Source organism: Ammospiza caudacuta, chromosome 6 (assembly GCF_027887145.1).
Source record: "Ammospiza caudacuta isolate bAmmCau1 chromosome 6, bAmmCau1.pri, whole genome shotgun sequence".
Classification (NCBI taxonomy): domain Eukaryota; kingdom Metazoa; phylum Chordata; class Aves; order Passeriformes; family Passerellidae; genus Ammospiza; species Ammospiza caudacuta.
This window is the reverse complement of record NC_080598.1, coordinates 16,299,409-16,321,304: the sequence shown is the minus strand read 5'-3', so window position 1 is coordinate 16,321,304 and position 21,896 is coordinate 16,299,409. Positions and strand designations below refer to the sequence as shown.

The 21,896-nt window shown below is 35.9% G+C and overlaps 1 long non-coding RNA gene across 1 annotated transcript in view; it reads right to left on the bottom strand.

The window, feature by feature from the left end:
- The window catches only part of LOC131559523 (uncharacterized), a 105,835-nt gene extending 84,305 nt beyond the window's left edge, over positions 1 to 21,530 (bottom strand). Inside the window, exon 1 of the long non-coding RNA XR_009274891.1 lies at positions 21,316 to 21,530. This is a non-coding gene — a long non-coding RNA (uncharacterized LOC131559523). The remainder of the gene's footprint in view (positions 1 to 21,315) is intronic.
- Positions 21,531 to 21,896: the final 366 nt, after the last annotated feature.

Here is a 21,896-nt window from a genome sequence, read left to right as displayed (position 1 = left end):
TTTCAATTAAAATTAACTGACAGCAACTCTGAAGGACAGCTGTGGACAAAATTATCCATCAGGGGAACACTACTTATTGGCATGAAATGGCAAAACAAAAATGCCTGTGTAAAAGGAGGGGTAATTATTACCTATTACAGAGGGAGGGTTTTGTTTTATTTCCAAGTTTAATATATAAGAATTTTTTACTTTAAAAGTTTGAATCACAACATCCATTTACTGAGAACACAACAAAAATGTCTAAAACATACAACAGAAGATCCATTTCTAATTTAATGTGTAGTAGTTAATCCTATATCTTTTACACCACAAATACATCATCATTCTATAACCAGAAAGAGAACACTAATTTTGCTGTAGAAATGCTTCTTCATATCTAAAAGACAGAAATTTTCCCTTTAAATTAGAAAGTCAGCTCACTGATAAGGGAACAGTGAACAGGACTTCTCAGATGTAGCTGAATGTAGTCATATTAAAGGAGGAACAAAAAGAAAAAGCCTACTTCATTGAACCATTTGCAGGAAATAATGTGTGATATATTCTAGGAGATTCATTGCTTATGCAAAAACACCCATTTGTTAAATATGAATATGTTAATCTTAATAGCCTCCATTTTTCTGAGGCTCTCCTAGGTTCCAAAAGATTCTGACTAAGAAAAAGACAGAAGATTTGTTATTATGAGAGTGGCCTAGCTCATAAGTGCTTTAATTAAAGGAATATGATCAACTTAGAACAGCTTGTACATAGATGTATAATAGATTGTTTTATCTGTTGTCCTAAGCAGCATTTTTGTAAATATAAACTAAAGGTTTTCGTGGGAAACCACAGTGTATGCATTTTGTTTACTTTGTATATTTGACATCTGTTTGGTTTAAATTAATTTCACCAGATATTCTCTGTGTAGCACTGCACAAGTGGGCTCTCCATTTCTCATCTTCTGATAGAGCTCCCAAAAAGTAACAATGTGAGAACCCTTTTTTTCATCAGAAAAATTACCACAAATCAGCAAAAAGTGTCACACAGGCTAAAGGGCAGAGTGAGTACCTGTAAGTTCTTTTAACAAAGTTGACAATATTCTTTTTATCTTGCAGTAAATTTCAACTGAGATAATTAAACTGCTATTTTTAATGTTTCCAGCCAGTGTATGAGAAAAATACAGACTAGACTGCTAGCCTGAAGAATAGTGTCCAGAAGCATTTTGTTACCCTTGACCTTGTCTGAAAGCTCAGTTTCCAGAGACCCCTTGTCTTCTGAGAACTTCCTAGCAAAAATACATTAACAATGAGTTCTGCTCTGTATCATCCTGCAACACCACTCGTCTTGCACAGAAATGAAAACAAAAATGCTTTCTTGCATAACCCACAATGCCATTTTCTTTTTGTTCCCATGGTCTTTGGTCTTGGTTAATATGCTTATCAAAAGAACATTGGAATGTTACCAGCTCTGCTTGAAATAAGCAATATGGCCTCTTAAAAGAAAATGAAAGGCTGTCCACTTCTCCTTTGATTTAGATATTTATTTAAAAACCTTATTTTTGTACTAAGTAGCCAGCTAAAATCATAACTGACAAATCAAAAAGGTAAGGCTGAGGCTATTAGTGATAGCTCACCACAGGTAAATTTGGCCCAAGCACTTCTCTCTTTTGGTATTTGCAAGAATATGTTCCAAATAAAAGCTCTCTGCTTGGACATAAACTACAATAATTTCCACTGATCTGAGAGTCTGATCCAGAGCATCTGCTTTGCTGCCACATGGGCCTCTCTCAGGGTTAATGTCATTTGTGTGGCTTGATCAATACTGAGAGGAAAGATCATTTTTTCCCTGCTCCCATATTTGTGAACTCTGACTGGAGCTGTTCTGAATTCTGCTGTCATGGAAGTTGAGGATAAAGTTAGACTTTTCCCTGCCATTCCAGTGCAGGGCTTACACCATCCTGTCTGTATGGCAGACCCTCTGGCCTATATTTAAGCAGTAAGACATGACAGGCAGTGCATTTTCTGAGAATTATTATATGCTTTGGATAGTGTGATAAGGCAAGAAGCTGAAGGCTTTCCTTTAGGTGTCTTTTTGCCATTATGAAATGGAATTTTTAAATCAAAACAGAGAGAGAGAAAGAGTCAGAGTCCTGCACTTAGAGGGCATTATTGACACAGCTGTGACATCACTGACAGCCAGCCAGGAAGCTCTGACTATATTCAGACTTTTAAAAGCATTCTATAAACAGAACCAAAGGAGATTTTTACCTTCAAACTTAGCATGAATACAGCAGTGAGAATTCACAATGGACTCTATGCCTAATTTTTCTTCAGATATTATCAATGAATCTGGATACAACTGAGGCGAGGTTTTGATTACTTTTGCTTCAATAGTGTGAAGTGGTCAGAGTTTTATTATGATTAAGAAAGAGCCACCTCTGCATGCAAAGCTTAATCTTTAATCCCCATGTCAGCCAGTACTAAATACAGAATACACAATTAAACTTTTACTGGAGTTTTTGTTGATTTTTTTTCTAAGAACTTCAGTGAACTTTGGTGCTGTCTAGAAAATTACTGCTAAATAATGCAAAGCAAAACTTTAGGCTGATGAATACGCAGAAAACTGTGTTTGGAAACTTATTTACCCATAATTTGTTTTATTAAAAAGTTTCAGCTGAGTTCACCCATTCAGCTACGCATGCTATGGAATGCAGTTGTGCAGATACTGTGAATATAAATGAAAAACCAGCTGGGGTTTTCCTGGTCACTTTTATTCATTATCAGCAATATTAAAAAGAAGAGATTTCGAATATAAAAAATTCATTAATCAAATTGGAAATTGGAATACAACAATGTTAACTACTTTCTTAGATCTCTGCCTGGGTGACAAGATAGCCTAAACTAACCCTAAAATACTGGTGTTTTTTAAATTTCATTTGATTATTTTGTTTGGGTTTTGTTATTCACAGTGTGGAATCTGACAGAATTTAGTATACCAAATTGCTTCCAATTGGGTTTTCTAGCTAATACATTCTCCCTGCACATCTCCTGTCACTCCCCAGTCCTTTATTATGAAAGGTCAAACAAAACTTCTCCCTCTGGTTTATGACATATAATTTTACCATCAGGATAACCTAAAATTAATCTTGTAGTCTGCAACCCCATTTAACCATTATAAATTATCCTGCAGTGAGCCAGCATTTCCATCTGGGTTCTGCAGCCACTCTGCAGGACTTGGCCCACCACAGAGCTGGGTCATGATGAATGCTGGCCACAAACATTCCAGGAGGTCAGCAGCCACAGAACTCGGCTTCACTGGGGAGGAAAAATGTTGTTTTCCTACAGCTGGTAGCACTGACTTTCACTTCTGACACTTTTCCTGAAACCTGCCCAGTGGAAGGACGTGTGACACTTTTCTGGAGGAGTACTGCTCTACAAAGAAATTCAGCTTGTACACAATACTGCCAGTAAAGCATGAGTAGGAGAGAGAGAGCTGAAATTCTAGAAACCACTTTCAGAATAAAATGTCTGTTTATCTGTAGGTGGGCCAGAATTCCTGGTAATTTTCAGATTGTCAGATCTTAGGAAAGAAATTTTCTCCTAATCTCTCATAGGTGAAGTCCCAACGTTCGCTGAAGTCTTAGGGGTTTTTATTTGGTTTCCAAATAAAAGAAATTAAAGAATTGTTTCCAAAAGAAAGAAAGTGAAAAATATTCTTTGGATTTCTATATAGATCTAAAATACATTTATCATTGCTGAAGATTTGCCACTAAATTAACTTGCAGCAATTGAAACAAAACCTAAGCAAGTTGAACAAGGACTCTGGTGTTGCCTGAAGCATATCCACATATTTACAGTGCTCTAACAAACTTCTCTTATGCTGTTATATCTTAAATAAAATTAACTACAACAGAACTTTCAAACTAAAGTGATGTCATACCCAATGTTATGTCTTATATTTTTCTTAGCATCCCTAGATCTTCCTCTATTGGCTGTCTTAATGAACTAAACATGCACATGAACCTAAGATGATTTGTCTTAAAACAAACAGCTACAGGACTAATTATAGGTCCACAAGTCATTTAAGTGAGGAAATAGGAGATATTGTGAGAATTAGCATGAGGTGAAGAAGCAACATGAAATAGTCAGTAAAAAATGGTAACACATGAGCAAGAAAAATATTAGGTGAAATATAAAGTGAGTTTTCTGGGTTTCCCACTTCTTCCTACAGAATACCACAAAATTCCCTAGGTCCAGAATTCCAGGATCTCATTCATAGTATTTTATTTTCCATCCATCTTTGATCAGATATCGTCAAGCGTACCCAGTTTGCTCTTTGCAAACCAAAGGGAAACAATCAGATCTATCCTCCTCTCACCATTTTGCACAGAATTGCGGGTTTCAGATTCAGTCCAAGCTGCCAAAGACCAGGCCTTGGCATTTTAGCTCCAGACACACAGTGCACTGTGTTGAGCATGAAGCTATACACATCAGTTCCCATTCACACGTGTAGGGAGTAGATGGATCAGAGTTTGACTCTTAGTTACTTCTCTACAGACATAAATTTTGCATATTTTTGAAACAAATTTTCTTCAGCTTGAATAGAAATTTAGACATTACCATAACACATATTACTCATACAAAGTAAGAGGCTTAATAGTTTTAAGTGCAACACCCACACTACTTCAGAATTCAGTAACAATTGGGTTTTAATCTAATTTTTATTGGCCTATTAATGACTGAGGCATTTTTTATCTGAATTTTGTTCCTTAAGAGAATACATTACCTTTAGATTGGACAATGTGATGAAGAATCTATTTTTTCAGGCTTTTTACTTGGATGGGAACCAGTGTGTTCCTATAGAAGAGCACTGAATAATCATGTGCAAAATAGGACCACCCAACATGTGTTTATATTCACTTGGAAGTCAGTTTTATATTTCTCTGCTAAAGGATTTGCAGGAAACTTATACCGAATACATGGGTGGGGTGGGATAGAATCCTTCCTCTTTGCTTAATCACATTCAGGGAAAAGTGATGATCCATTTTGTCTGGTTCGCTCCATTACTCTTTCTAAAATTAACTCACATCTGACATTATAACATATGTTAAATATTATGTAAGTGGTCTGTTCTATATTTGGTTTATTCAGTCATAAATCCTGGCATGCACGCACACACACACAAAATAGTGCTGTGAAAAAAAAAAAGAAAGCCCACACCAAAAACCCCCACAACCTTGTGCAGACAAAATGAAATTGGTAAAAGTTGGATTATTCCTCCCAAGATCATCAAGGAACTGTAATAATCCACTGACATGAAAACTGGCAAGACATCATCCACCAGGGAAAACATTTTGCAGGTGGATATGTTCTTTTACTTGGTAGAAATAGAATTTTCACAGTCCAAGAGATCTTAAGTGCTACAGTAATTTATGCTGAACCAGGCTCCAGTCTGGCATGAACAAGGTGGCCCATGAGCATGTGAAAGCCAACACAGAGTGGCCACAACAGTGAGTTAGGAGCTCTCTCCTTGCCTTTCTTACTGGTCTTATTTTCTACTGGTTTGCCAAGAGTATGAAGATATCTCTACAACTGCAAAAGTACAGTTTTGTCTAGAAGTAAACTTGGGGTTTTTTGAACCAGTCTCTCAGCTTTCCCAGCCTATTTCCCAAAAGCTGTGCACTGTTTAGTACAAAATTTCCAGCACTGTTTTATATCAATATTATTGGTTTCATTTGATTTGGCATGTCTGAAATAAAATACAGACACTAAATTATACATAGAATACCATTTGTATTCTAAAGCTTCTGACTTCTCTTTCTAACCAGTGTTTTGAACTATTTAAGAGCTGAAGGATTTCATACCACAAATGCTGGAGTGAATGTGGGCTCTAACAGCTGCAGAAACGCTTTGACAATGAGAGGTAACATAAAAAGCCTGACTTCCCTTCTTCTCCTTAAATGCCATTTTCTGAAAATAGCTTGGAAGAGCTTGCTTACAGGGGTGGCCCTCCAAGGACAGACAGACAGCTACAGCACAGCTGGCAGCAACACACAGCTTAAGGCTGTTACAGCCATTTCAGCCAGCTGACAGCAAGGTGCCCAAATACCTTCAGCTGAGGGCTTAGATTGTCCAGTCCCTCTGTTTCAGGAGTTGCCAGGGGCAAAAGCAACTCAGAAAGTGAGATATTGTCTAGCACTCAGCTCTGGACCAGAGGCAATTATCCAGAAATATCTGCTCTCCTTTCCTCCTGGCAGGCCCCAAGGCCTTGTTTCTCAGGAAGGTGTGCTCACTTTTCCTCACAAAGCTCCAGAGAGCAGTCTGTGTCTTTCTTCGATACAGATGTCAATTCCTGTGGCTCCAGACTCAAGCATTTTTCCTGAGCTTTCTGATGGTATGGAGGACTGATCCTGATGCCTCAGGCTTTAGCTTTTATATTTTTCAGATTCTGTACTGCTTTAGTGTGTAGTTCTGAGCTTCACATTAGGGGACGGTAAGCTCTCTTCACAGAGTAGGTAGACAAAACAATTCCATCTCCAGCTGGGGACCAAGGACAAATGATCCAAATTCCAGGCCCAAGAGCATAAAAAACAGTGAACTGAAGAGAGAAAAACAAGATGGGACTTCATAACCTAAAGCTATAATTGGACAATTAACTCCTATATGCAAATGAACCAGAACTTATAAAAGTGAGACCCTGTGACTGGTCGTCCATTTTGTGACCATTTTGGTTCATCTTGGATGCAGCCCTGGCTGGGCTCTTGTGCTGCCCAAGGTGGATCCACTGAGGCCTTCTAATAAATCCCTACTTTATTTTTTAACTCTGGCCTAGTCTCTGTTCTAGCTCAGCCTTCACAAGGCATCAATCCAAATGCTTCTAACTCAGGCAAATATTGTATGGACATTTAAGCAACAAGGGCAAAATATACAGATCTGTCAAAGAAACTTTAGCAAGTAATTAAAAAGCTTTGAATCATCAGGAAGGTTATCTCTGCAATTAATTAGTTCCTTCTATCACAAGCCCTGAACTGAAAGAGCTGTTCTTAAAATGTGAACAAAACCACAGGTAAATAAGATTTTTATGTAGTGAAAGTTATCCCAAATCTACATTTACACCTCCTTTATATCAAATTATCTCATAGCTATAATTATCTCCTAATTACATGTTTATTTCTGAATTGAAGTAAGTCAAAGCCACATATAATTACTTCTTCTCTTGGTCAATGGTGCTGAAAAAAACCCCAACTTTAAAATTGAAACAAAGAAATTGTCATGTGCCAAGGTTCACACTGAGAGACACCAAAGCTCAGTTTCAAAAGAGCACCAAAAGCCTTATCCTGACCCACACAACAAAGCAGGACATTGTGAGAGCCTGGTTATATTCAGCAGCAATTCAGGGCTGAAGGGATGGTTCATATTCTAAAGTGATTCCATCATGCTGAACTACAGTAAAAATATTGGAAAACAGTGCCACCATCATTTGGAATGAGAAATATTTTGCTTTTTACTTATTACAATATGACGGATGATGGTCTAACATGGCATTACAGAGCAGCAGAGATCACCATATATATATGCTTATATCACCATCATATATGCTTAAATGTCCATTTTAGCCAGCACAGGCTGCAGGAGTGAACACCAAGCACGTCTTAGCCAGCTTTATCTCCCTTGACAGGCAGCTGAGCCTTCTACCAATATTATTCTCTTACTACCATAGGAGATACTTCAAATCAGCATGTGTAGAGCCCCCAGTCCTGGCGTAGCTGGATTTAAGAACTGAAACTACCTAAGTTATCATGCAACAACAAAAGCTACTCTTTAGTCCCTAAAAGTTTTCCATTGTCTTTTTACCCAAAATCAGCCAGAGCCTCTTGCATGGGACTCTTTCCTCGAGTATGTGGAAAGCTGACAATTATTATTAACTGACCTAATACTGATCTAGGCTCTGTTGCTGCCTGGTGGGCTGAGTCACACAGAAAGTAGCTAATTACCATAGGAGGGAGAGCAGAGATTAAAGAGATACTATTGGAAAAACAGCATTGAAAAGCAATAGCTTGAAAGAACAAGGTATTGTTCTATTGTACCAAAAATAGGTAAATACCTAGAGAAAGAAAAAAAAAAATGAATCAAGAGTTCTGCTTTGACTTAAAAATAAGATTGGTACCATTAATCAATCTGCTACAGCATCTTATGAACAAATTTCATAATATCAAAGAGACTATGCATTCCAGCTTTACATATAAAAATATCTCAACATAGCTCACTGTAGAGGGGGGAAAAAAAGAGAAAAACTCCCATAAACTTGTAAATTAAAATGACAGAGTAAATTATTTCTTTTAAATCCCTACAAAGTATATTTAATGCACGATTTGAAATCACAGGAGGCGTAAAAATTGAATATTTGCAGTATGGAACAAGTGAAAGGAACAAAATTAAGCCTGGGTGGGTAGTCTTAGTAGGGTGGAGTGACAATGATGAAGAATTATACAAGGAAGAAGGGAGCTCACTAGCTCCCTAAATAGTTCACATTCAGATGCTTCAATATTTAGATTTCTTTCAAATGTATAGAAGGCTTTAAAAGAAAATGTAATTTTTATTGAAGGAGTGGGATGGAGAGAGCAGGAAAAGGAGTAAAAGCAGTCATTGGGTGGATGCCACCTAAACCAGGCATTTAGACTTTGTTCCATTTCATTGAAATCATCCCTCTCCACCCTGGCCCAGCTGACAGACACACACACACACACACTCAGACAAATCAGACAATGTACAACACACACAGGAGGCTGTAAAAAGCTGCTGGCACAGGTGTTATGCCAAAACATACAGAAGGACCTTACTGAGAGCCTTGTGAGAGGGCTAACTATGCTGAGGAGCAAAATCACAACATTTTTGGCAACTATTATACTCAAATCAACAGAGCTTCTCTAGCCCAAGCAAAATCACAATCAAAAAACAACACCAAAAAGCAGCACTGCAGGTTCATCTGCTCCAGGGTTTCAGCTTAAACATCTTTCTACTATTTTCACTCACTCTCTCATTCATCAGCTACTCACATTAAGACACAGTGTGCCTTGAAGGTCTTTGTTTAAGGCCTTTTCTACACACAAAACCTGTATTCCTTAGTGATTCTGATGTAATAAAAAGGTGCAAACCTGCTCTTCCTCAACATATAGACACAGTTCCTCCGTATATATACTTCTGTCAGTCTAGCTTCATGCCAAATGGGAAAAAAACCACCTGTCAGTGGCATATCTACATTCACAGATATGGATTATTACATTTGATTGCACCAGAAAGAATCAAACCTGAAACATCCTACTGTAACCCTAACTAGCTATACCAGAATACAATGTACACAGACCACCTTAATGCAGATAAAGATATGTGTAGGAAGATATGTATCCTAAAACCAACAAAATGCCATTTTCCAGAAAAAGTTTAGTTAAAAATGAGGAATTAATTAAATTCTGCTAGAAAATAATACAAGAAAACAATAACACCCACTGTAACTAATATTTTTTTTTACACAGAAGTCTGCTACAAAGAAATTATTTAATAATAAATTTAAAACACAGCTCTAGAGAGACCAATAATCACACTGGCTATGAAATACTCAGGAAGAGGTAAATTTCAGAAACCCACACCCAGAAAAACAGAATATTATCCAACATTAGCAATGCTCTACTTGTATACCATGTCCCTCAAAAGTCTGATCTCCTGAATAGATGTCATTGACTGACAACAGCCCAGTGCCACCTTCAGTTGAAGCCCATCAGTTCAGGAATATTTGCAAGTCACATTTTTGTATTTCTCAGTAATAATTTCTAAGTAATTATGATGTTCTTGGCAGAGTTTAGATTTTTACTTACATTGGATTCTTGGAGTATTGGATTCCTATAGCAGAGTACAGCACAAAAATCTGTTCACGTTTGATCTCCTGTTCACTTGTACAGCAGAGGTTTGCTGAAAGCAGGATCAAAGATTACTCAACCTTTTTTTCCCCCTTTTTCTGTTTTCCCTGATGACAATTCCACACCAGCCTTCTTTTTTTTTCTGGTGGGCAGCAAATTTTGTACTAGTCAACACCTGAGCTGAATTTGTGAAGCTAATTAGCAAAACATCTACAGGTGTGGAGCAAACAAGGCAACACATTTTAATTTCCCAAGAATGTGAAAATTCAAGTAAACTACCAAGAAATGAAGCTCTCAAAGGCAAATGAATCCTAATAATCTCAATTCCACTATTTTGTGTTGATATTGTTAAAATAAGCTTTAGCTCACATGGCTATAGTTCGTAGTGGTTCCCTTTACTAGAATGCAAAACATGTACGTTAAATGAACTTAGCACTTTACAATGATATAGTCTTTGTATTTATGCACTCACAATTAAAGTGCAGAAAAATGTATTTATTGTTTCAGTAAAGAAAAAAATATTGAAAACTGATTTGGTTCTGGTTCTTTTGCAACAAAATCTGGTGGTTCTGGATGGCCATTAGGTGAGAAAGCAGCCTCTTTTATGCAGGTAATGCAAGTATAAAAAAAGCCCTGAAAACAGACTCAGGAAACCTGTACTGTGGATGGACCTAACAAAATATTTCTAAAATGAAATAATGAGAAAAGCAAAATAAATTTTATTGTCTCTTTCAAGTGTAATACCTCCAGATCCTTAGTAAGCTTTGAAATAGTGACATTCATGACATTCAGCATTTTTGATGTGTTCCAATGAATGGTACAGTCCTGTAACAGGAGCATATCTCTTGTTCAGCATTAATGCCACAAAAACGATATGTTAAAATGAAAAAGAGAGGGGGAAAGAGTGGATAAAATGTAAATTACATGAAATAATAAATCAAAGACCTAAAGTCTGACATTTAGATTTCTGGTGGTCCATATGTTTTACATATTACGAAACCATCCCCATAAACAATTCTTGCTAAAGAATACAATTCACATTCTTCCTAAACCATCCTATCTCATTTGTTTACAGTTTTCTTCTCAACAGCTTCATTAAATTGAAGACAGCATGAGCAAGTTGAAACAATTCATAAAGGAAAAAAAGATCTCTATTAAATAATGTCAACATCAAAGGCAACAATAAGTAATCTCCTGCAAAGGGAAAGCTGTGAAAGCATCTTTTGAGCTGGTTAAAAACTGGCAATTATCAATTTCATTTTGACATGAATGAGAAGGAGGAATGTTCTGTACATGCTTTAATCTTCTAACATATATTTTATAAAAAAAAAAAAAATTCAAAACACCTTAAGATATATTTGGTGAATATTTAACTAAGTCTGTACTAGCACAAACAAGTTTGCACCACTGAAAGCATTATGCCTCATGTCTTTGCTTTATCCTTTAGTTTTTATAGAATGCGTTTTATGGAATGGTTTTGTTAGCAGACAGTGGTCTAGTATTTATTTAGACAAAAATAAATACTTTTTTTTATTTAAAATAGATCCATTGGAAGAGGTCACTGTGCAGGAGTGCAGGTTGGTCACAGGGTGCTGGGCAAGGGGCTGGGGAGAGAAAACACCACGTGCCACCTTTTCTTGTCACTGTAAGGCCCACAGAGTTTAATAAAATAGTCACGAAATATCTGATCTAACTCACACTCCATCATTCACAGGACACTATTGAAGCAGCTCTATCCCACCCACAAACCAGCTGATCCAAATTTTCCTCATCTTTTAATCCCTGATAATAGTAATGGAGAGAAAAACAGAGGGAAATACAAATTAATTTTTTTTTCACTCAGTTCTAATCACTACTTCATAATCATATTATTTTTTCTTTTCATTTTTCTCTTATCTACAGAAGAAGAACTTTCCAAGACAAATATATTTACTGTAGTTATTTAGAGGACTTTCATATTTCAAGAATGTTATATTAAAATTATGGTGAAATAAGTAAATGTTTGTAAATTTAATATCTAATAAAATAACTGTAAACAACAAAACTATTTATTTTCAATTGGTAGGTGTTAAAGACCTCTCTATACATTGTTCATATTTCCCAAGCTGTTTAACATAAGTTTTGCCCATTTTCTAATCATATTAAGGAAGATCAATAGTCATGGTACCAGTGTGATTCTATTTCCTCTGTAGATTCATCTTCATACAATACACAACACTTCCCTAGAAAATGTGTTTCAGTAAGGCTGATGGGATGGGATCAAAAATTCAGAAATTACCCCAGACAAATTTATCCTATTAGCAATTTAGGAGAAGAGAATTTACTGTGGAAATAAAAAAACCATGGTGGTCAGCTCTGTCAGATCTGAAAGATTCATTTAAAACAATCATTTTGAAGGGCTTGTGTGCATAAAAGCTACCCTCTTATCTTCAGCTTTCTCAGGTAATTTAATAAAGGGGTTTTTTTCCCACAAGCCTCACTAAGGAAGGGTGCCAAATTAGCCTTGCACCTCAGTCATGGCCTATGCAGAAATATCTTGAACCTCACCAGGCTTTTCATCTGACATGCAAAATGGATAGGATTACCTCATTTAGATAACACAATTGGCACAGCAGAGCTACTTGCAGAGAATAGCCACCCTTTTCTTCATCTGTTTTATATATAAATATATAAGTGCTATTGCTTCTCAAACCCCCAGAATTTTTACTTTATTATGCTACATTTACATATGACTCAAATGGTTTAGATGCTCTTTGATCGATGTTGAACTTTGCAAGGACCCTTACAACAAGTGAGAAGATTCTCTCCTTTATTTTTTCTGAATCTTGAAACCCATGCATGTAGAAGAAAAAAAAATGCAAAAAAGCCACTTTGCAAAGCTCTACACAGAAAGGCAACTTATTTTCTCATAATTTGTGTGTATACATCCCACACATTTTATTGGGAGGTCAATCTGAGTCAAAAGCTGCTCCATAATATGAACTTTAATTTGCATTAAAAAAGTGATTTTATTTGTGTCAAAATTGTGATCACTGCACGATCTAGGTCAAGAATCGGCGGGCACTCAACATTTTCTTATAAACACATTAAGTTTTCAACCATTTTGTCTTTAACTCCCTCTATGTAATTACCTCCTCCTTATTTCTATGCACACTAATTGATTCTCTGAGGATCCACATTTCTATTTTATCACATAGGCAAGATAAAATGGAAAAATACAACAAATCCTTAGGTTTTCCTAGATCTCTCTCTGCTTCCTACAGTATTCAGTGCTACTGTTTTCACAGCACAAACTGCCATTTGTGGATATTATTATTACTACCATTTATGGATCTGTAAATGTAGCCCTTCTGTTCTCCAAGTTTAGCCACTTGTCTATCAGGAGTGAATTGTTTTAGGAAAAACACTAAAGAAAGCAAAAATGTACTGCAGTAGTCACAACATATGGATGAAATAACAAAAGTTGGCAGGCTCAAAGTAAATAGTGATTTTTTATATTTTTTATTTTTTTACCAGACTAAAAGAGGTACTTTGTAGATTTCTTATTAAAAATTTTGATCCTATATATCACAAATTTATCAGTGCCCTCCAGCACTTGTTACCAACTCTACACCAAAGTCACTTTCTACACCTCATCACTTTTCTTTATGCAATCATTTAAGGAAGTGTAGAGCTTTCTATTCCAGTTACACTGATGCAGATGCTTAGGGTAGGTGGCTGTAAAGTTGTGGAAAATATTTTTATCACTGTATTACCTGACCTATTCCAGACTACAAGGGGAAAATAGTTTCAAATCAGATAAAGATGAGAATATAGCTCTAAATACTCTTGGTTTGAATAAAAGCTGTTCAAAGATGGAGGAAACCCTTTTGCAGTATTTTTATTTAGTACAGTACAGTACAGCAGGAGCAGTGTAGACTCTTCCATGCCGCCTGGCCAACGTGTCTGTTTCTCACTTAGGAGAGTAGGAAAGTTCCATCTCTTGGGCTATTTAATCCTCAGCATCTTTGCCAAGATCGCCAGCAAAGCTATCAATTATCACATCACAAAAAGAGAGTGAACAACCATCCTGCAGAAGCTGGCATGAAACCATCAGCTCTTTTCACATACCTCTTCATAGCTATCAGATGGTAGTAGTTTTGGGTTGCTACTGAATTAAATACTTCAAAGTGCTCAATTTTTTGAGGAAAAAAAGAAAAGGAAAACTTAGTCCCAATGACGTCACAAGGTCTTACTGGAAGTCCATCGCAGGACATTACCCAAGGCTCTGATGGCTCCCATGTTTAGACATATCAGTTTCTGTCCTTAGTGCAGCATCCTGATCCTTCCCATGAATTTCTAGGTGGGAGCCCAGTGGGTCAGTGCCAGGAAGCACGCTCGTGCTTGTTCACCGGAATACAGAGTGCTGGCGAACACTGCGCTGAAACTCCTCTTAAGGGTCTCAAGTGTATTTCAGCACACTCAGGGTATTAGAGCTTTATATCATTTGAAAGAATCCTTTATTTTTAGTGCTAAATCAACAAAGCTGTTAATGTCATTTTCAGTCAGACTGTCATCTACTGGGAATTCAAAATTACACTCAGCTGCAAACTATTGACACTCCTCTTAACAAAAAAATGTTTTTAATAAATCTTTACATTAGCCTATGAGATAAAAAAATCTTTACCATGAAATATACAAGTGTATAAGTGTTTTATGAAAGTTTTATTAACTTTACAAAAGAAGAATTGGCAGTGAACCATGAACATCCTGTACTCCTAACACGTGGTTATAAATTACATGTTCTTTCCAATAACATCTGAAAAAGAGACTGTAATTTAAATTTCAAAACCACTTGGCATACCTACTATATAGTGCTGACATGAAGTAAAGGGAGGATCTGGAGAGACTCAAACAAAGAGTGAAAATATAAAGACATCCTTAGCTAAAAAGCTGCTGATGAATACAATTCCTTTCCAGCTGGACAGGGATCAAGTACTTGCTTGTCATATCATTCAATGCACTGTTCAATCAGGGATTCTTCCTTTCAACAGAAAGAAAACTTAAGTGCTGCTAATCATCCCTTGTAGAACTTTATCTTGCAGATACCTTCTTTATGTCAGGATTTCTCAATGACCATTGCCAACAGTAGAAGGATCAAAGTTGTTATTAAACAAAAATGCCTTCACTGATGGGGAAAAGCTATCTTCTGTTCTCACACACAAGATTTTCAGCTACTAGCAGCTTAATGATATTTGGTGTGAAGTAAAGAAAAATCCGCATGAAGACTCTGAAGAAAATCTATAGAAAACATTTTACTTCCCATTTCTAGATGACGATGATGACTGCTCAATACAACCTCTTTATTCTGATTTCCTGTAGGAAGATATATGCCACTTCATCCATTTAGGGATGTACTTTAAAATGATAACACATTCAAAACTGACTTTTTTGAATAGACCTACAGTTTGCTGTGCCACATAGCAAACCATACTCTCATATGGTATGGCATTTTTAAAGTCCTAGAAATGTCTTTAATAACAGACAATGCATATGCTGACGGGAAATGTAAATTTTTTGCAAGCAGACTGGATAAGTAATTTCATGCAACTCATCCTCACAGTGCTGTCTGGTTAAAACTGGATTTTGTGCCTCCCAGCAGTATGTGAAAAGCCAGAGAGAAGCTCGCTGCCAGTTGGTTTAGTGGCTTGAATGGAACACAAGCCTAGAGAGAGAAAGCCAAGCCTCAAATAATCATGCAACATCAAGATTCCTCAAGACCAGTCCTTAGCACAAAGCAAACACAAGAGCACTCTTGAGAAGATCAAGAGAGAAATTAAAAAGCCCAAACAAAAAAAAATATTAAATGTCTAAGATTTAAAAAAAAAAAACACTGCTGGCATGCAACCCTTTTAAGAAAAACAAGTAGCAAGATCACCAACATTTTCTAACAGTATACTCACCAACTTTGCTGAAATATTGTTAATGTCCAGTTGCAGATCTACTTTTGTTAGAGAAGGGAAAAAAGGCTAAAACAGTGAGAAAAAGGACTTAATTTAGAAAACTTTAAACAGATTGGGGAGGCAACTCTATTTTACTCCAGCCCCTACAGTGATGTAATATGTTCTTAGAACCATGAAATGTCCCGTTTGACATATGAGAAAGCACCAGAAGACAGGACCAGTTAATTGGATAGTTTGGGTCAGGTAGGAAAACAAATTACAAAAAGAAATATAGTATTACCTCGGAAGAGTGTGTTGGGAAAAATGATCAACATCTAGTAAGACCAGTGCACCTTTCTATGGGGCATCAGTAACATGCTGGAAGCTGAAACAAAATTCTAACTCATAGCAAAGATTCACAACAATCGAGTCAGCAGCCACAGAAGAAGCCTGGATAGCAACTGAAAATACAGGCAAATTTTCTCAAAGTCTATGTATATGAGAGACCTGATGCTTTGAGTCCTGCAAATAACTGATGCTTATATCCATCACTTATTTTGAAGAATAAAAAGAATAGTTTGATTTCAAACCATAGTTTTAGAAATGTGTGTTAGTCAAAGAGTTGAGGAAGACAGCATTTTGGTCATTAATGTTTTGTTCAACATCAGGATCAAAGCAGTTTGGCAAAGCTATCAAGATGGCAGATTTTCATTTATGGAAATATGCTTGGGAAAGTGGGCTCCTCTCAGATCCCTCACATTAAAACATGGCTTAGGGGACAAATATCAAGAAGATGTGATTCACAAAAAATTATCTAGTAACAGAAACAGTTTCTCTGATGCCTTAGCTGAATTATGGGGCCAACAGATATAAACTGGATGTTAATGCTATTTTGATAGAGTACAGTGACATTAATTGGAACAATAACAGTGAAATAAAATATGCAGATATTACTCAACCAAAATACTTTGCAATTCTGGAACACTTCAAAATCCTAGCTAAAAGAGAAGAAAAATGTTGGGATTTCCTCAGAATGCAGTTCCTTTACCTTGCTGGTTGTATTTTCCACCACAGCTCTCAGTCATTTTGCTTAATAACTGTTGTTTTTTTCTAGACCACATATGTTTCTGTGTTGATCCTTCTTTGCAAGCTTAATTTTGAATTACTGTTAGAATAATACATGTTGGCAATGTTAGAACACCCAATCATATAGCACTTGAAAAACAATGTAAGATTTAAAAAAATATTTCCTAATTTATTTAATTATATTAAAATTACACTCAATCTCTAGAAAAAAAAGTGATATTTCTTGATTTCCTGAAAAGATCGGTCCTATATTTTTCTCATTTCCAATATATCTAATTAATTTGCTATTTTCTTATATAGTCATCACGTCTGAGGACATGGTTTGACAATGCAAAGCTGATGGGAACAATACAACTGAAATGGTTCCTGTGCACCTTTTTTGTACAACCATCCCAACTTCTGAGCTGAGGTGCCAAAACTCTTTTTGGAACTGCTCTGAGGTAGATCAGGGAATTGATCTAGGTTAGAAAAAGAAGAAAAAACAAGGCTGAGGTAACTGAGGAGAAAGAGGAATGACTTAGGCTGAGTGATTGAATCATGGCTCTGCCATGAGCACAATTGTGCTTTTGTCTTTTTAAATCTGTCAGGAGCTGCACTGAAACAATCAACATGGGCACACTGGTGAGTTTGTCCAACTTCCTTATTTAGTCTCTGCTACACTGCAAGGGGACAATTTTCAATTGCTTTAGGATGACAGAACATGTCAAGCTTAATCTTTATTACTATGATGTTTAATATTTTATTTACTGCCCATTCATTGATGAGAGAAACAGAAAAATGCTAAATACATACATAAAATGGAGCAAAAAATAACAACAGTCCAATACTTGAAATCTTTGCAACAAAACGATTTGGATGCTAGGAAATTATCTGCTCTTGATTGAAGACCTTGGAACCTTTGACCAAATAAATTAATTTTTTCCAGTTCTGAATAAGTGATGCTTGCTACAAAGTAAAACTTGCCCTTCTATGAAATGTGTTAAAGGAAAATATCATGCATATAGCGAGAATGTTGGATTTCAAGGGCATGATGTTAATCATAGCAGATCACAGTGCTATGCAGAGACAAAAATAAAAGCAGCAAAGACAAGGAGAAACATGTACCACGATTTAAAATAGAACTCCCACGCTTACAGCAGGATGAGATTGATGTATTAGACACAAAGAACTTCTGGCAAGTGACCTCTAACACTTATTATATGAAACACTGTACAAAGACTGTTGGCAAATGAAGTTATTTAATATGAAAATCGGTTCCTTTTTAAAAATCTGTGTCAGAATGACTATCTTTAACAATAGCTCAGAAATATTAATGATAATGTGAACAAGTTACAAGTAGGAAAGGAAAAGCAGAGAAGCATTACCCACAACTTAGCAGCCTGACTAATCATTCTAGAACTGGAAAAGTGCAATAATAAAAAATAAATGGTTGTCATATCTTTATTAAATTTTAATTTAGGTTCATTTTGGAAGATATAGACTATAACTACTTCTGCAAGTGATAAATTAATTTATTTTTTGCTTGGTCACAGGAAGCTTATCTTAAAAACAAAACAGAAATATAATAAAACTTATTACCATTGAAAAAATATATATGGAAAGTTAAGGGTCAAATAATGCAAACACTACAAAGTCTCTATGACCTTTGGTTTCAAATTCCTTATCTTTACACCTGAAAATAGCACAGCTCCTCTTTGCTATTATTCCAGAAAAAAAAAAGTAAATGACAATGGTTTAGTAGTTCTACTTGTGAAAAAGGGTTATTACAAAGTTTAGAACTAAGATGAGCTAGAAATTTTCTTCCTCTGCATATCAGATCAGCAATCCAGTCAGCATATCAGATTTATGACTGCTTCCTTCCTTAGGCATAGATATTTCACACAAGAAGAAAAAGAATAAAAATTATCTGAGACACCAAGAATCCCTTTCTAGTCTTGACCAGATTATTTAAGATGGCTGCAAATCTGAAGGAGAACAAAACATGGCACAGAATATCCATGGATACAGAAAACAAAGAGGATTTACAGTACCACAAGTCAGCTTCCTAACAACAGTTAAAAAATATTTTTAAGCAATATCCAAGTAAAATTCTTTGTTGAAAAGTCCTTCTTACCCAAACTCACAACAAAATAATTTGTGCCATATCTTGATGGAACTCTTCTAGGTAAGATTTCTTTCTAATCTCCTATTTTGACTTGAAATAATTTCTTTGTTTCTTCCTTCAGAGGAAATGTGTCCTGGACTTCACTATACAAATGACAGCATCCATACACTAAAAAAATAAATTTGTTCTAAAATTAAAAAAAAAAAAAATTGGATTCTAGTCGTATAATTATTTTGGATTTGAAAATTTTATGACTGTGGCCAGTTGCCAAGTTGTAACAATGTACTGACTTGTGGAAACTCATTGTTTCCAAATCTTTCAAGGAAAGATGAAAAATAACTTGGTAGCTTAAAACTTGGCAACATCAGTGCTCCAAAAGGAAAGTAGGTAATGAGGAGGAGAAAAAAAGCAGCTACAGCTGTTCTAGGTGGCCTGACAGAGCTTCTGCATAAAAATGCAATCAAATATTCTGGAAACTGTTCACAATTGTTCTGCAGGAAAGTTAATGGTGCTTTTCTAAACCCCTGCCTTCTCTCTCAGTGTAAGATGACAGTGGAGCTCATGACAATTCCTTGTAGGAAGCTGGTTAGCACATCATGCGTCAGTGAATACTTTATTGCCCTCTGTGATATTACTGATACAAGAGCCCGTCCTCTTTCCATCTGCTTCTTATCACTAAATACAAAAAATGTGATGAAAATATTACCTATCTTCCTAAATGGATTCAGATTTGAGCATCCACAAGCAGAATAAAAAATTATTGAGAAGGCTTTCTTATCACAGGCTCTCAAGGGATTCTACCCAAAGACTTTAAGACACCTTTCATATTCCCCTTTGCCTGTCCATAAAGTGCTGGGTGACCAATTTGAGGACATTACAAGAGTAGCAAATGCCACCAACCAATAGTGACAACATCACCAGGCAAGGCTGTACTGCCAAAGTACATCACAGAACCGAACTTTTGTCACTTCTGACCATTTCAGAATGATTATTTCAGAACGAAATAATTAAAATTATTTTCAAGAGTTCAGTTTTGCTTCCAAGGTACATTTTTATTTATGATATCCAAGTCAAACACAAGTATTTCTAACAGCTATTAAATATCTGACATATATTAAATAATTTCAAACAAATGTTAGATTTGATGAAGTTTTGAATAATCAAGATTTTTTTCAAAGTATTAATGAGAATAGTTTTTAATTTAGAATAGAGAACAATAATACAGAAATTGAAACCTCTCTGAACATACAACTGTTTCTGGCTTTCTTTTGTCTACTTTACAATCTATCAAAACCACTCCTTTTACTACTTTTGTTTTCCATGTCTCTCCAGCTGTACCTAGCAAGGTTAGTGTTCCTTATGAACTTCAACATTCTTTGCAGCTACCAGGTTATTTCTTCCTTATTCTATCCATGTTTATATATCTTCTGGAAAGATACTATTTTCCAGAACATCAGCATTTGATATGATTTACTTTTTATAACCTTCTACCTCACTCTTATTTTCTCTGTTTGCTTAAATCTCCCCACCTATTCTTTCATTCGTATCTCTTCACATGTGAGAGAGGATATTAAGTCCAGGGCTTTTTTAATATTTTTTTTTTTTTCACACCATGGAAATGCACAGGTCCTAGGCACATGTCATGTCAAAGGAGAAGCATTTTTCAGCAATAAAAGAAAACATATAATTCCACCCTTTTCTTTGCAGAAGAAGACAAAGGCAATGAGGAAATGAGGTAAAAACCCCTAACCTAGACAAAACGTAACTGTGACTGATATAGCTGACTTCAAAAGTGCAGTGAGGATATTTTAAAGCATTAGAAAATATTCTGGAAGTGTATAGGTAGTTGAGAATGTTAGTGAGAACACTGTAATCTTGAAATAAAATTCTGGTCTCCCACATTCTGACTGGAGTAATTTTATCTCAGATGTGTTTTGCATAAGATGTGGAGTATGTTTTAATCAGTGAAGTATTTTTTGTGTGTTCTTTTTAACATCATAGAAAACAAAGTACAAAAATTAAACATTCACTACAGTAAAACAACTGGAAATATCCGTGACTAACAGTATCAGTTCCCCTTCTCCTTAAATTCAGTTACCTTAACAACTTTATGCCATTTAATCAAGAACATCACACAACTACTTAATTTTATTCTAGATCTCATTAATGCAGTTGATTTTGCCATCGCCTTAATTTATGAGTCATTTTAACCACATCAGCAGACCCATGCTGTGAATCACAATTTGTAACCTTTATTCTGGTTCCAGTTACAAACAGCAGAAAAACAGCCAGTAGCTCTCATATGAGTTACTTACCAGTAGAGTGGAACTTCCATTTTTGGAGAAAAAATGTCCAGTTAGGAAAACATTTCTTCCAAGGAGAAATATTCGCTATTAAAAGGCCTGGAATGGAAACAAAAATGTTTCATCCTGCTTCCCATTATTATCTGGATACAAACTAAGTTCAGAGCCTAGATAACACTGCCTATGATTTAAGTTAGGGAGAATTAATGTTCTTCATCTTGTTTATGTCTCCTGCTACCACAACACTGTTCTGCTCTTGACAGCGTCAGAAGAGGCAAATATGCAGGGCAAGATGTGTCCAAAACCCAGCTATTACTACTGGAAGAACAGGACACAGAGAGGAAGAAGGTTCAAAAATAAACAGAGAAAACACTGAATCAAAGCTAAAGGGAATTTTATGTAAGATGCGGTCAATAATTAGCATTTGAAGCTGCATAAGGGGTCTGGTTCCAGTAAACATTAATAAAATAACACATCCTCGTTTGATATTAACTTTTCCTTGCAAATGTCTGATCTTTTTTCAAAACATGATTGCAAAGTTTTAGGTGGTTCTGATTAAACATTTTCTCGATATGTATAAAATAATTCCTCTA